Raw genomic sequence first — 12,816 nt, 5'->3', positions numbered from 1 at the left:
TTAACCTTGAGTGCGTTAAAGTCTAAATCACTCAAAGTTTAATATTAGATTCTGGGTCAAAGTATAATAACTGTGATTTGTATTACTCTGAATATCCTACTGTATTGTATTAGTTCATAAATTTATTATTGAGCGGGTCACAATTACAAACCAATTACGATCAATTATTAAATATAAAAAACAAACGTTACCCGTGCGCGAAACACGGGCAAAATTACTAGTATAGTTAATATATGGTTTTGGCTAATAAAACCAATCCAAATCCATATTATTCAACTAAAACTGGTCCAAAATCATATTCTGCCAGGTCATTTCTTCCAGTGATGTTTTAAAGTTTGAAAACAACGGGTCTAATTCTTGATTTTAACAAAATAATATATTATATATTTTATTATCAAAATATATTATTATATTATATATTCTATTATCAAAATAATGTATTACATATTGTACATTATATTATCAAAATATGTTATACTATATTATATTATATTATGAAAGTAAAATATTATATACTATATTATAAATATATATATTATTATATTATTATATTATATTATCAAAATAAATATATTATATATTATATTACCAAAATATAATACAATATATTAATATTATATTATAAATATATATTATTATATTATATATTATTTTAACGAAATATTATATTATATAATAATATATTTTGATAACATATAATATTATTTTGAAAATATAATATATGATTTTGATAATATAATATAATAATATAATAATATATGTTTATATTATATTATAGTATATTATATTATATTATATTTTGATTTTATATTTATCATAAATATGATTTTATATTATATTTTGATAATATAATATATGATATATTATAATATATTATATTTTGATTATATTTTATAATATATAATAATATATAATATTATATATAATATTACTAGAAAAAAGTTAATATAATAATTAATTATATATAATATAATATATATAATATATATTATTATATAATATAATATTATAAAATATAATAATATATAATAATATAATAACCACACATCGAATTATTCAAATTTTTGAAAATCAACCGGAAGGGTCCCCGGGCGACCCATGCAGCAAAATCAACAAGCAGGGTCGCCTATGGCACGGGCGACCCATGTTCTCTCTCCACTCCTTTTTGGGTCGTCCAAACTCAAAACGATTAAACTGATTAGTTTTGAAAATTTGGAAAAAAATTGATTGTTTTTGAAAAGAAGTTGAATGTATTGGTCATGAATGAAAGAGAGCTGGTAATACAATGCAAGTCAAGTGGTCGAGTTTCAACCACTTGCTGCTATCTAAAACACAATAAAAGTCAAAAGAAAAGAAGCAGAGAAGCAACATGGCACGCCTACGTCGAAAAGAAAAAAAACCGTTAAATTTGGACGCGCCGTGATTCAGTAATTAAAGCAGAGTCCAGATTTATTTCAGAACATGAAGAACTTGAATTCTGTCCAAGTTGAAAAGCGACATGCAGCATGACAACGCGTGATGGTGAAATCAAATATTAAAAAGAATTAAATAAATAAATAGTGACAGTGGTCGTGTGGCAAGAACAGAAACGTCAATCATAGTAAAAAGAACAAGGTTGCGGACAATATAGCTTCTAAATTGTCTGCTAAGACCATCCACAATGCTGTGGACAAGTTTTTCTTAAATGGGTCCCATTTTTATACCACCTCATCACAAAGTGTCCACTGTATAAAACTGTCCAAGCTCGTGCAATGTACAACCCATTTGCTTTATTTTTGTAGGACCCATTTTAGTTATTTTATTGTCTCATATTTGTAGTAAAGTTATGTATGCTATGTCGTTACAATTTAACTTAAGTTTTCTAATTATCATATTCTGTGTTTCTTTTTTTAAAATTTTTATTAAAATGAATAACATATCATGTAATTAAAATGCATCATATTATTAAAAACTTAAATGATAAAATGTTACATAAACATCACATAGGAAAGCATTAAATTTAAAAATTACAATATAAAAATTAACGATTGTTGTGAAACTGCGAGATATGCTCAATCAAGTCATTTTGGAGCTGATGGTGTGTCCGTTTATCACGCATCTGTATGATATTTTGAATATACATTTCATACGGGATAAAAGGTCGTTCTTCACCTAAATTTGGTTGCATTAAGCCATTTGTTGCATCATCATAAGTTGGTAAGGGACCAAATTGAGTGGCGTACGTGTCCCTCTCGTCTTCAACAATCATGTTATGTATTATGATGCATGCTCTCATAATTCTCCCAAGATCCGCTTTGTCCCAAAAACGTGAAGGACCACGTACAATTACGAAACGAGACTGCAACACACCAAACGCTCATTCGACATCTTTTCGCTGACTTTCTTGATATTTCGAAAATAATTTTCTTTTCTCACCTTGTGGACGTGATATTGTTTTCACAAATGTTGCCCATTCTGGATATATTCCATCTGTCAAGTAGTAGCCCATATTATAATTGTTCCCATTGATAGTATAATTTCCCATCGAAATTAGTAGGTGATTGTTGAGTTTCAAATTGTGAATTTGAAAATGTAGGAAATGGATACTGATATGGAGAATTTTGAGGATATGAAAATGGATATTGAGAATTTTGAGAATGTGGAAATGGGTATTGAGAATTTGGGGTTTGAGAATTAAAATTTTGTGGATTTGGAAAATAAGAATTTGGATATGGATAAGGAAATTGAGGGTTCGGATTTGTAGAATTTGTAGGTGGGGGATTATGTGGATTCATCTTTTGAGAGAAATTTTAATTTTTCATGAAGTAAGAGTGTGAATAATAAGATGTGAATGTTTTATGTATTTATAGAAAAAAAAAATGTAACCGTAACGTTACATTAGTAACATTAATATTACCGTTTCCTCATTTCAATTGTTGCTGTATTTGTATAAAGTAGCTGCACCACTTTTCACTTTTTGTGATAAAATAATATACATAGGCAGGTTTTACAGAAGTTGTCCAGGGACACCATGCTGTCCATGGCCGGTTTTTTAAACTTCTCTCCAATGCTAAAAGTGTGTATTTGAGGTGCCCACTTCCTTTTTGCATGCCCCGAGGCGTAATGTGTCCCTGCATTGTAGATGGTCTGAGACCATCAGTACTCGTGATATAATTATATAAGCTGGCAGGACAAGTCAAGGATTTAAGGAGACAAGACCAGTTTGCAGAAGAGAAGCAGCCATCAAGAGCTTAAAACTTTACTTTTATACCTGATGACATGATAAAACAACAAGAAGGCGCGCCAAATATGAATACGGGCTCCCTTTCATTTATAACCAATACATTCAACTACTTTTCAAAAACAACCAATTTTTTTTCGAGTTTTCAAAACTAACCAGTTTAATTGTTTTGAGTTAGGACGACCCAAACTCAATTTTTACCCAAGCATGGGGCGCCCCTGCTAAAAGCGACCCCTCCTTCATGTTTTTTGTATATCGGTGCCCTGTACACGGGCGACCCTGCCTGACCAACTTCCTCAAAATATAAGAAATGTCAAGTTTCTACACTGTGGTCTAGTAGAGATGAAATTTGTCATGTTTTTAAAGTGAATAACAACATTAGAGAAGACGGTGAAAAGCGAGATTTCGGTAAATTAATTATCTATTTTTGTGTCGTTTTTTGTTTTACTGGTAAATTAAAAAATGTTATTCAATATATCATCGGTTAAAACATCTACCAAAGAAAACTAAGATCTAAGAAATACTTCAAAATTTGTTGGCAGAAGAAACTCTTAAATTTGAAGTTAATGAAATAACGGTAAATAAATCATCAATACACAATAAATTAAACATTATAAATTTCAGGGAAAAAAATTGAACTGTAACACTTAGATAAGCTGATTACTGAAAATATATCACACCTTGATTTAGTATAAAATTCATGAATTTAATGTTGAACATAATGTTAAACTAAAAATTTGAATATAAATAAATTAAAATTCAACTATATATTCAGAACACTTTTGAGCAAAATGCATAATATTGAGTTTAGAAAAGGCTGAGAAAGAATAAGATTAAAATACGGAAATCATCAATAATTTTATTTTATACAAAATAATATAGGGAATGATATGTAGGCTGCTAAAAATGGAAGGAATATGAGGCTATTTAATTTCTAAAAAGAGCTTTGTTGAAAGAATTGGGCTCATCTACAATCGAGAAAGCTCTTCTGAATATTTTTTCTAAAATTAATCTTTTTAATCAAATCCTTCTTCAATCTGTAACAATAATATTAGATATTTCGTATAATCAAAATAACAAGATTCAGTTTTCTTACCAAAATTTCTATATTTCAATTGAAACAATTAAGTAATTATCTAATCTCCCAGGGCTGCTGACCAAAATACATGAGTACTTGCTATCCTGTTGGGGTCGCCCCTTCTATGCTATCCTGTTGGGGTCCTCCTCAGCAGGGGCGACCTACACTCTTCCCATAATTTTTGTTTGGGTCGCCCAAACTCTAATCAATTAAGCTGTTTAGTTTTGAAAACCCGAAAAAAAAACTGATTGTTTTTGAAAAGTGGTTGAACGTATTGGTTATAAATGAAAGGGAGCCTATGAATACGAACCCTGCAGCGTAAATAAAAGTCAGCAAGCTATGAGTTGGAGACGCAAGAATGAAAGAACGGAGAGTACATCTGGAAAAGCTATATTATTTCTAATACATATGCTGCTTCTATTCAGTATAAAAATGATGGCTACAACATGGTGGTTACGGAACTCAGAGAATCAAAGAGGTTACGTCATCAAGCAAAAGATAGGCAACATTAGGCATCACCTGCATCTTCAAGACAAGTCGGAACCGGGTGGTAGTAGTTGTTATACCAAAAAACCAACATTAGGCGCGCCCAAACATAGGGCGCGCCCAGTTCGACTATCACTTAAACGTCTCCAGAACAGAGATCTTAGTCAACAACAATTGGAAGAATTTGCTTCAGCATCAAGGCGCGCCTCATCCTCATCTAAAGACGTGGTTGAAAGCACGCTCGTCTCCTTCAGCCTTGACTTCCGCGGCCTTATATTCATCGACTCGGCTTCCACGGCCTCATCTTCATCTCTCCTTCAGCCTCAGCTTCCGCGGCCTCATCTTCAGCGACCTCGTCATCGTCTACATCAAGTAAACACTGCCTTCACATCCATCAGGCAAACACTGCCTTCACATCCATCAAGCAAATGTTGCCTTCACCTCCGTCAAGCGAAAACATCTTCATCTTCAAGCAACTTCTTCAACGTTGGCTTCATAGGAATCTCCTTCATTCAACTCAGTTACACCATTCAGACTTAGCAATTATCCATCTGGAAAGTCCTAATAATCAGCAACATATGGCGCGCCTAGTTAAGGAACGTTTACATCTTCTTAACCAACAAAGAACAACCAAGATAGAGCATCCCAGGGGATGCAGGACATCAAGATCTCGTCGACATCTTCAATGCCACCAAGATCTGGGGGGTAGTTGTTATACGCAAAAAACACCATAAAGACCCGGCCCATAAAAGAAGACCGTGATGAGCTCAAGATTGGACCAAGCCCAAACTAGTCATGTCAGTCAGAAGAGACCACTTAGGGTGCAAAATTTTGAAGATCAACTAAATGGGCCAGGCCCACAGAAGAAGGCCTATTTGGGCCAGGAGAATCAAGATCAACACGACTTCGAAGTGACCCTGTCAAAAGATAGGGCGCGCCCTATCTTCTGGGCGCGCCACCTTGCCGAGAACAGTTTGGTTAACAGTAATTTAGAAAAGCAGAAGGAGATGCATCTTGTTTAGAGGGACGCCCTTAAGCATAAGTAAATCCTACTGTTGAGTCATCAAAAGCCCTACCTTGTAGTCTGAGGAGTTGTCCTACTTGGGAGATAGAGGTTAAAGAGAAGACGCGCCCTAGAAGGCTCTATTTCTGTAGTCTGGCGGGTTGTCCATGTCGGGGAGTAGAGTAGTGTCCATGCATTTGGGGTAAGTCTTGGGTGTTCGAGAGTCTACAAGGCCCAAGACTAGGCCTCATCGTATTGGGCCCCTTTCAGGAGGAAGATTCTTGAAGGGGAGGCCCAGCCCACATGGGTCCATGCAGGCTTGATCCCCTATAAATAGGGGTACGTAGGCAGATTGTAGGCATCGATCATTCTTGAGAGCTATTCCAGTTAGCAATCTCGAACCCTTTGCTTACAGTTGCAACCGCATCCACAACAAACAACCAACCGCTTCCTACATTCTCGCCAACAAGAATCTTGATGCACGCCGCGAACCTCATCTTTGTTAAGCAACCAGTTTTCTCCGTTAACACTTGTATTGAGAGAGAGAGAGAAATCTTTGTGAGAGAACTTGAGCAAGGATAGAAGGGATTTGGTACAAGTTTGAGAGATTTCATCAAGTTGTATTTTCTTAACTCTGTACTATTGAGACATGATTTCAGTTATATATATCTTATTGTTTTTTTTAATTCTTATGAGTAACTAATTCTCTAATTCGAGGATTAGGGAGTATTTGTTTGCTTAATATGTTTGTATGCTCTAATATTATGATTTCTCTATGTATGCTAATCTGTAATTGAGCGCTTAACACGGTTACAGGAGTCGCGAACCTTGTAAGAATATTATGAATCGGGAGAGGATTTATATTTATTGTACATGATATGTCGGACATAACTCAATTAGTTATTGGGAGATTATTATCGGAGTTATAAGACATGAAATCCTTGGTGCTTAATAATTTATAATTGTGCTTTAATTGATACTGGGAATGGTTTTTAGAGGATAATTATAGATATTATATTTTACCGTGGATAGGTTTTTATAATTATTAGAAGGATTGTTTTTAGAGACCGACATATATATCATATATATCATAATTGATTGACATTCATGACAATTGGCAAAGAAACCTAATTACACTTTTAATTATTTTATTATTCTAGTTTGGTAGATTGTAAAAACACAACTTTTCTCCAAAACTTGTAAATAGAAAAGAATAATTTATTTGATTTGATATTGTATTCAGTATTTTCTGAGAACCAAAATTATATAAATTCACCACAACACTTATATGTTGAGATTATTATTGATTAATATAGGCCTTGGCCTATAGTTACTGTGTTTCACTTATCTTAATGGTTCATGAGGAACCAGAACAATATCTAGTAATTCCTCCTTTATGTGATATTTTTCAATTGTTTTTGTGGTCTTTGTCGTTTTTTTCGTCACGAATGTATATATATTTATTATTATAATTAATAAAAATTAACGAATAAACACACACATATATTTTTTTAGTTATGTACTATATAAAATTTATAGATAATTTAGACCTTTTATCGAGGACTTATAATTTAAATTTTAAAATATTTCTAAACAAACAAATTTATCAATGAAATGTTTGATTTGACTTAATATACTCGATCAAATTAATCAATCATATACACGAGATTAAATATATTACCATGTAGTCCTAGTTTATATATTATTTTTCTTAAAACTTATAATTTTGTTTTATTTCAAAAGATGTATATCCATTAATCGATTTGACCAAATATATTTAATCTTTGAGAAGTGAATTTACAATCAGATATATAATTAAGAAAAAATCTAAACATGTAACATAAATAAATTGTAAATTAATCAACAATTGGTGCCTATTAAATAATATATATAATTTAGGATTACATATTAATATTGTTTTATATTAGTTTCATCTCATTTTAAATCAAAATAATCTCGTGTCTATGTTACAAGCCGCAGTACTAGCCCTAGAGTTTAAGGTCTAGGTCTAGTGCATTCTCTTCTTGGTCCTCATTGTCACTCTTAAGCACTATAAGATGACTGGTGCTTGATCCAATAGGAGGAGCCGCCCGTGCAATAGAAGGCCCTAATAAGTCCGGAACTTCGAAGAGCCTGGTACTTCCTGTGGCAGGAATCTGAAGAGGGGCTGGTGGAGAAGGAGCCGAGAGGCAGATACAAGATGATACCCAGGGACCCGTCCTAAAGGAATGAGAGCTGCGGATGCACGTAGATTAGCTGGAGTGGCTAATGGAAGACCAGATAAGAAAGAGTAAGATGATCCCACCATTGTCCCTGGCGGATTAGTCACAGACAACCCTGAAAAAGGGTTGAACAATCCGCTACGGGAGATGGATAAAGGATTTTGACGGTGGGTTTCAGCCCTCTTCCGCCTTTTTGCCGGCCCCCCCTCCCTTTGGTCAGTGGTGTCCCTCGTGGTATTGGAGGATGTATACTTTCTGGAGCATTTTCTTCATTATTTCTGCAATTATAAAACATTCACAATTATACATAAATCTTATATTAATCTTAATAGACATCTATCATTAAAAATAAAATTCAACAATCATGATCGCCCATCAATTGTAAAATAATAGTCATCAATCATAGAAATCAATTAAATATATTACAAATTCAAGTATGAATATCACTTCACATTCAAGCGAAAAATTCAAATATAAGCTAACATTAAATGGGAATTAAGTAAGAAAATTATATAATAATATATTAATTTGACCATCGATAAAATGAAAAGTAAGACCACTTGACATTTGAACATCCAAAATACACATATCTGTTTCAATCTAGATATGATAATCCTAATAGAATTTGATCTTATATTAATCCGAAAAATTTCTTATTTTGGTAGAATTTGAGTCGAGGCACAATCGAACCTTGGAACCGCAACTAGTTCAATTCATGCAAAATCAACATTAGATCCAAGCGAATTAGATCTCATCTTAACTAAAACTTATCAATATATCACTACACCATATATGGCCTACCGCAATGGTATAAACGTGAGTGTTGCAAAATTATGTTGCATTAAAGTCACTAATCCATACCTACCGCAACGATAACCATTCATGTCCGTTCGATGTTGCAATAGCCGAATATATGTGTTGCATAGAGTGTCAGTATAATAATTATTTATAATATGACAATAAAATTTACATAAAATAAAGCTCAAATAAGTTTAAATGATAAATTGGAAAAATGTAATATATTAAACATAAAAACACTAAATTTTGGAATACAAATATTATTTTTTATATCATCTCTTTAACATAATTAATTATATTAAAAGAAATAATTTTGAAATTAATTAATTATGAATAAAATAATAATACTGTAATTGAATTATATTTTTAAACATATAAAATATTTATATTTTTAAATAATTAAGAAAATTGAAAATAAAATGAATTATTAAAACAAAATAAAAATTTGATATGTTGTGTGCTCAAAAAGCAAGCGGCAAACTTTCCCCCCTGTTTCATTTGAGTTAGTCATTCAGCACAGAAACAAAACTCTACACACTCACACTGCGCCTTCGTTGAAACATCCTTCGGCTGCTAAAACTCAACTCTCCATCAAATACACCATCTCCGCTGCTCAAACTCACCGGTGATTAGGTAAAATCGGGAACCTCTCCCCTCAAAATCAACTCTTAATTAATTAGGGTTTGGAATCAGGCCTTCAATCGGGAGTTCAATTGAGAGCTTCTTCATTCCGCGGAATTAGGGTTTTCCGATTTATCATTCCTATCCTACATTTTGTTTTTCATTTTGCTTTTCACTTTAATGTTCTTAATTTTGTGTCTTTATGTTTCTCAGGGTTTCAATTGAATTGGGGCTTCACTGGAACTAGGGCTTCAACAGTGTTTTAATTTAATTGCAACTTCGATTTGCTTAGATATAAGGTACAATCCGCGGTTATCCTCTACTTTTAACTTTAAATGTGTGCTTTGTTTCAGATTTTATATATAAATGCATGTTTATCTTTGTATCTTTGTTGTGATTTGTGTTCTATGTTATGTTACCCATCTCTCTGTCTCTCCCCTGTGTCCCCCTCTGTCTCCCTCTCCCTCTCTCTCTCCCCTTTGTTTTGTGATGATAGATTGAGTATGTTTATGTTTATGTTTGTTGGTAATAGATTGTATGAGTTTGGGGTTTGTTGGTTTTGTGATGTCAGTATTTTGTGTGTGTGTGTGTGAGAAAAAGAGAGAGGAGGGGAGGGGGAGAGTGAGACAGAGAGGAATAGAATTTTGGACCTTTTTAAATAAGAAACTGTGTCACTGTTTATGAGTGCGAGAGAGAGAAGGAGAGAGGGGGGGATGTTATGATTGTTAATTTGTGGCTAGTTATTTCTGTTTGTGTTATCGAACTGAAATTTTTGGGTTGATTGCATTGTCTGGAATTATAGTTATGTTTAAATTTGAGTTCATTAATCTTGTCTTATTTACATTACGAAGCCTGATTATGTAGATTCGAATCCAATTATGATTTACATGCTTAAATCATGGATATGTATTATGTTTGCAAACATATGTAAGTTTACATACAGATCTCTTTCTTGTGCCCAAATATTTCTCTTTCTTGTTCAATGGAGTGACTGTCACCTTGCTGGTGCACTTGGATTGCTCAGGATTCTAATTTATAAGGTTGTTTACTAGATATATGCATCTATTATTCTATAAAATTATGATGTCTTCTGAAGCATATGAAGTATCATTGGTATGTAACAGGCATATGAGAGAGGCAAGACGTCTATGTATGTCCATGAGCGAAAAGCTAGCATAAGAGATTTTTATGGTTAGTAAGCCTTGGAAAAGGATATTAGAACTGTTTTTTTTATGGTCAGTAAGAATGTGTTAGGTTGCTAAAACAAGCAAAAGAAGAACAAGAGCAGAGAATCCATGAAGCTTTAACAGGAAAATTTAATGAATGGGAAAACCACAATATATAAGCTTGAAAGTGAGCTTCTAGAGCTCCAAAACCAGGTCTAGAAAGTTAAAGATAATGATCCTATTTGTATTAATCCTGGTGTTCATCTGAAGCTGGTGTTTTTATTATTTGGTGCAGGTTTGCCTGCACTTTTTCTTCTCATATGTCTTGCTATCTACACATGAAAAAGAATCAGTGACTATCTCATATTTTCTACAGCCTTTTGTTGTTTTCATGTTCTCTTTCATGGTTAATGCGAATTAGTACATGAAATTTATTTTGCAGAGAATGATGACAGAAGACCAAAGTACCTCGGCTTTTTAAAATATTTGTTCCAAGTATATTGATTGTGATATTAATTAAGTATTTACCTATTGCTTTTGTTTCTCCATCCAGCAAAATATACAAAGTTTGTTTGATGTTGTGGTCCATGCTGTTAATGAAGATTATGTGGAAATGGCTCAAGGATTTCACCAGGCTTGAGTTTCTTGCTAGTGGAACAGATGACTCCTATTGCCACAGCCTTGGAATCACATATCATGCACTTCATTTATGTATGGAGAAGGGTGTATTTTAGAGAAAAGGCTAGAGAGCACAGGCTAATTGTTGTTACTTTTAGTTGGTTTTGAATTGTTAGGTAATTTGATTTGGTTGGATTTGTTATGAAATTTGTAAGAAAGAATAGTTTATTGGGATGTTTAATATATAAAGAGTATATTTTCAATTTCTTTTAGAATAATGTTGCAAACATGGGACTAGCAAACAGGTGTCCAAACATGGGACTAACATGTGGGATCCATGTGGACCTAAAAAGTGGGACCTACAGGTGGGACCCACAAATGGGTCCCGCTTTTTTTTTTTTGAAATAAGGTCTAACGTAACATAAAATATTTGTTGCTATAAGGTAGTCAGATGTTGCAATAGCGGTCTATTGTGACAGAAAAGCCCGTGTTGCAGTAGGTAACCATAATGTTGCAATAGAAGCCTAGGGCAACATCGAAAAAAGCAACTTAAATTTTATGTTGCAATAGCCCATTTTCGGGCTATGGCAACATATTTTGGGGTTATTGCATCATTTTTTTGATGTTGTTGAAGGCCATATATGGCGTAGTGTATGTTATAACTAAAAAAGATCCAATCCAAATGGATCCTATCGAAACCGATCTGATCCGAATTTGAAGATAAAAATATAACTCGTGCCCAATTGTACAACTTGATTGAAAACATAATTACATACGCACAAATTTAATCACATAAAAATTTGGATCATACAATAAAACAAAATAAGTATCAATCGATTCACAAAATTAATTTAATGTGCGTAAATTTATTTAGATTGTAACTTACAGTGGTGAATTAGATAAAGTCGTCATCCAATCATTTTTTAGCGTATAGCAGAGAAGATCAATGAGTAAATTATTCAATAATCACGAACAACTCAACTCTCCTCTTTCAGATGGTATTCTTCTTCTTAGTGATGGTGTATTATATTGAACGGGTACTTTTTTTGATATAGAAGGAGAAAGAGCAGAATTTTATAGAGACAGAGATGGAGAAGAGAGGAATTAAGAGAGGCGGCTGTCAATGTAATGTGATAGGATAAAAGGTACACAATATATATGTAACAACCGGTAATTTTGAACTTTTCATAAACACGACACTTATAATCTATGTTACTATGTCGATATGTGGAATCGTTATATAAGAGTGTATATATATATTCTCTTGTTATGTGGTATTGCAAGTATCACTAATATAACTTTTATGCGATATATTTTGTACGCGAGTAAGATTTCTTGTTACGCGATTTAGTGATAATCGAGATTGATACATGACTTGATGGCATAATTAGATTCTATTTCGTGTATAAATAGTCGTATGCGAGAAATTTAGCTACGCGATTAATTATCTTGCACGATTCGATGTTAATTTAATAGTTGCGGCTACGCGATTTAATAATAGTAGAGATTATCGTAAATAGTGGTAAATTGTAATGCGAGCGATTACGTGATATGATATACATATATAATTGTAGTGGAAAGTCGTTTCGTTGTGAATTATTACG

At 32.9% G+C, this 12,816-nt stretch overlaps 1 long non-coding RNA gene across 1 annotated transcript; it reads left to right on the top strand.

Moving 5' to 3' along the window:
• Positions 1-9,163: 9,163 nt before the first annotated feature.
• LOC135151233 (uncharacterized) lies at positions 9,164-11,495 on the top strand. Its single transcript, XR_010289838.1, has 3 exons — positions 9,164-9,440; positions 9,642-9,727; positions 11,148-11,495. It is a non-coding gene; the product is annotated as an uncharacterized LOC135151233 (long non-coding RNA).
• The last annotated feature ends 1,321 nt before the right edge of the window (positions 11,496-12,816 follow it).

This window comes from Daucus carota, chromosome 3, assembly GCF_001625215.2.
Source record: "Daucus carota subsp. sativus chromosome 3, DH1 v3.0, whole genome shotgun sequence".
NCBI lineage: Eukaryota > Viridiplantae > Streptophyta > Magnoliopsida > Apiales > Apiaceae > Daucus > Daucus carota.
The sequence above is the reverse complement of the archived record's forward strand: the minus strand, read 5'-3'. Positions and strand labels throughout refer to the sequence as shown.